The sequence below is a fragment of the Miscanthus floridulus genome, chromosome 8, assembly GCF_019320115.1.
Source record: "Miscanthus floridulus cultivar M001 chromosome 8, ASM1932011v1, whole genome shotgun sequence".
NCBI classification, from domain to species: domain Eukaryota; kingdom Viridiplantae; phylum Streptophyta; class Magnoliopsida; order Poales; family Poaceae; genus Miscanthus; species Miscanthus floridulus.
Genome location: NC_089587.1, coordinates 204,436,234 through 204,439,790, shown reverse-complemented (window position 1 = coordinate 204,439,790; position 3,557 = coordinate 204,436,234).

Here is a 3,557-nt window from a genome sequence, read left to right as displayed (position 1 = left end):
GTGGAGTTACAGAAGGTCCTCAATGCTAGGTCTAAGAGTTGACTTGAGGATCAGATGCCTTAAAGGGACAAGTAGGCTCTTGCATTCGATGCCGAAGGTCTTTGGTACAACGTGATGACTACCAATTCTTCAGAATCATTTAACAATGTATTCAAGGGTATCCGTGTAGTCCCCGTGTCAGGTATTGTGGAGTACTTGTTCAGGAAGTGTAATGAATACTTTGTCAATTGATGGAACATAGCAAAGGCGTCCAAAGAGAAATAGGGTAGAGCCGGTAGAAAACACTTGGATCTCTCAAAGACGATAGCTTCCAACCAAGTGGGGGAGGCCTTTGGGCCATCGAGGTTAGTGTACAATATCAAGTCAGCCGGAGAAAAGAACTCAGGGGGTGGGAAGTACGGTGGTAGGAATTATAGGGTGGACCTTGACAAAGCAGAATGCTCTTGTAACATTCCACAACTCCTCCATGTGCCTTGCTCGCATGCCATTACAACTTGTAGATGCAGGGGTCTTGACCACAAAAGTGAAAAGTTCATGTCTCCTTTTTACCTCATGTCAAACACTCTCAAAGTGTGGGAGTCGAGCTTCAAGCCTTACCTAGATCCGACACAGTGGCCCGAGTACTATGGGTTGGATTATGTTCCCAACCCGGACCTTCTGAAGACAAAGAAGGGTAGAAGGAAGAAAAGGTGGCTCCGAGGAGTTATGGATACATTGAACGAGTATGGTGAAGATATGTATGGTTTTGGTGACTTTGATGAGGCACTAGGACAGGTCTGTTGCTCCAAATGCCACAAAATAGGTCATACCGCTGCCACACATAACAAGCGTAAGAAGTCAAAGAAATTAGAAACACGGATTGAGAGTCATAGTGGTTCGAAGGTTATAAAAGTACATACATAGATTAAAATAGTTGTTGCTTGTATATTCCATGCATTTGTTCATTGTTTTTCTACCATCTAGCATGTTTGATTTACTTTTTCCATATTCTAACATTGTGTCATCGTTTTCACAATTGCAGCATGGTGCACCTGCACTTCCCCTTCTTGAGACCTACTACGACAAGGACCACCGAGCACACTTGATGGTCGACAACAGTGCAGTAAGTGATTTACCCACAATCTTTCCTTTTCATGTATAATGTCTTAACCCCGCTATCGATTCTAACATTGTTTTTTTCAGGCCTTGGTTCCGCCGCGTCCCCAAACTCACTGACCGCTTGAGTGGGACAAGCGCTACACCACGTACCTCTCAAGAGCAGGAGCTAGTTTTCTGGGCTTGGCTAGAGCTATTAATGGTGGCCTCCCAGACATGGATGGTCCCCTCCTCATCGCCTTCATCGATAGTTGGCGTCCGAAGACCCATAGCTTCCACCTACCCTCTAGAGAGATGTCGGTGCTCATGCAACATTTTGGGCCTTCGCTTGGACTGTCTAGCAGTGAGAGGCATGGTAGAGCCACAGAACTAGAAGGATATGGTGGAGCAGTTTATCGGCCACTGGCCACCCGACCTTGAAGAAGGGAAGAAGCAGAAGAAGACTTCGGGTGTCAGCTCAGCCTGGTTGCGGCAACGCTTCAACAGGTGCCCTCCCCATGCACCGGACGATGTCATTGAGAGGCACGCTCATGTCTGGCTATGGCACATGGTGGCAACCTTCCTATTTCTAGATGCTTCTAGGAACACCATCTCATGGATGGTCCTACCCTAGCTACGTGAGCCATGGGAAAACATCGCCCAATATAGTTGGGGGTCTGCCACTCTTGCTTGGTTGTATCGATAGCTATGTGAGGGATGTAGGAGGGCGAACCCCAATTCCAACATAGGCGGTTGCACATACTTGCTTCAGATTTGGATTTGGGAGCGAATTCCTATCGGACGAGTGCATAGAGGTAGAGTTGCACTAAGTACCTTGCATTTATTTGCTATATGTGTTTCATTTACTGCATGCACTTTGTGACATCCTTAGAATTGTTTTGTTTTTTAGGCTTGGACACATGGTGACTGTTCTCCCCCCATATGCTACCTTTGGATGGGAATTAAGTTGGTTCAGGGTCAGCCACAATGGTGCTACGTTCAATACTCCAATGATTTGGATGTTTTAACTCCAAATCAGGTTTGTTCTACCACCGAGGCTTCCATTTATTTTCTTAAGAAAGTATCAACAAAGCCATGTACTAATAACACAAGTTACAGGCTAAATCAGATCCATATGATAGGCGAGACATACGGGAGTTGAACATGGCCCCATATGTTCAGGCTGAGAAGGTGCTGTGGTGATCCAATGTAGCGATGATCTTCTACTATGTGGTCAAGCACCACTTGCCCCAAAGAGTGATGAAGCAGTTTGGTAGGAACCAAAATTTCCCTCTATAGCATGAGTTGACAACCTATCAGTTGCATGAGTAAGCTTGACTTTGCATGTATCTCATGACTCACCATTGCATGCATCGTACAAGGCCTCAAAATATAACATGTGTCATCCTTGTAGGATTTCGAGGAGGAAAAGGTTCGGCGGCAACAATTGGCTTGTGAAGCATCAAAAGTACGTGCAAGAGTGGGAAGCTAGACAGAGGGTGGAACCGACTAATGGGGCTCACTGTGTGAGCAGCGAGTATCGTGAGTACCTGGCGTGGCTTCACAGGTCCACAAGAATCAGAGTGCATCCACCGGTCTTTAGCATTCCAATAGATGAAGAAGGGAGCAACAACGAGGACCCGTATGATGTGATGACAAGGACGAGCGTGTAGCCACAGAGAGCACCACTTGACAACTACAAGGTAAGCATTTAAATTGAACTATGCCTTCATGTAGCTTCACTTGAAACGTACGTGGTAATGATGATTATGCATGTACTCTAGGCAACTCAGCTAGCTCACCTTTCCAATGAGGCCGGAGTTTACCTTGGACATGTAGGAGGCACCGACAATACATACCTTGAAGAATTTGCCAAGGTACTACCCCTATGCCTATGTATTTTCCTACTCACCTAGAATGATATGTAACCACTTCTCATTTAACATGACCATGGTTGCAGAAAGTGTTGACATCCTATCGATAGATGGCTCGCAAGTTGAGTTGTATGAGAGTCGAAGATGTACAAGTGCCACCTCCCGCATTGCAAGGATGACAAACCTGTACAAGCTAAAGGGCGGTGATTGATAGATCAGAGAGCTCCCATGCAAGATGTAGGGATGAGGAAGATGACGACGATGGAGGTGATGATGACATCGATGATCCAACTTATGAGCAAGACGAGCTCATGGGTTCCAAACTTGCTGATGCTCCTCTGGGTACACAAACTTAGGTGCGTGTCATTACCAACTACTACATGATTTTGTGATGGTCCTCTGCCTATACAAATTCCCTATGTTCTATATATTTTGTGTAGAGTTTGTCCCAACGCCCGCGATGAGGTCAACAACGAAATGTGCGAGGACATGCCCGTGACTGCTCCGACGTCGGCACTCCTAATCTCCAACTGACACATCCAGGCCACCTGCATCGTCCTTGAGACCCCTTCACGCCTAACTAATCCATCTCAAGCATGCTTTGTGAAC